The following is a 413-nucleotide window of genomic DNA, read 5'->3' as shown; positions in this document are numbered from 1 at the left end:
CTCCACAACAGCAATGTCTTTCCAGAGTGATCCTTTAGCATCTTGATTGTCCAGTGGCCTCACTGATTGTTTGTCTGGCTTCCTGCTTCCAATGTACTTAAAAAAGTGCAGTTAGTTTTTGTGTCCTTAGCTAATTTTCAATCAGTTAGTCCCTGACTATGTGAGCAAGAACAGTGTAGGGAAACATCTGAGAGAGAGAAAACTTAGTAACACCTCAGAGTCCTGGCCCAACCCATCCAAGATCCTGTCTCCAACCATGGCCATCCCTGATCCTTCAGAGGAAGGAGGAAAAAAAACCACACTCCCAAAATACATTGGTGGGAGGAGGAAGGATTCTTTCATGAACTGTGGTGTCCGGCTGAAACCCTGAAGCATGACCTTTAGGAACATAAGACATAAATCAGACGGAAGCA

The sequence above is a fragment of the Chelonoidis abingdonii genome, chromosome 25 (assembly GCF_003597395.2).
Source record: "Chelonoidis abingdonii isolate Lonesome George chromosome 25, CheloAbing_2.0, whole genome shotgun sequence".
Classification (NCBI taxonomy): domain Eukaryota; kingdom Metazoa; phylum Chordata; order Testudines; family Testudinidae; genus Chelonoidis; species Chelonoidis abingdonii.
Note: the sequence above shows the minus strand (reverse complement) of the source record.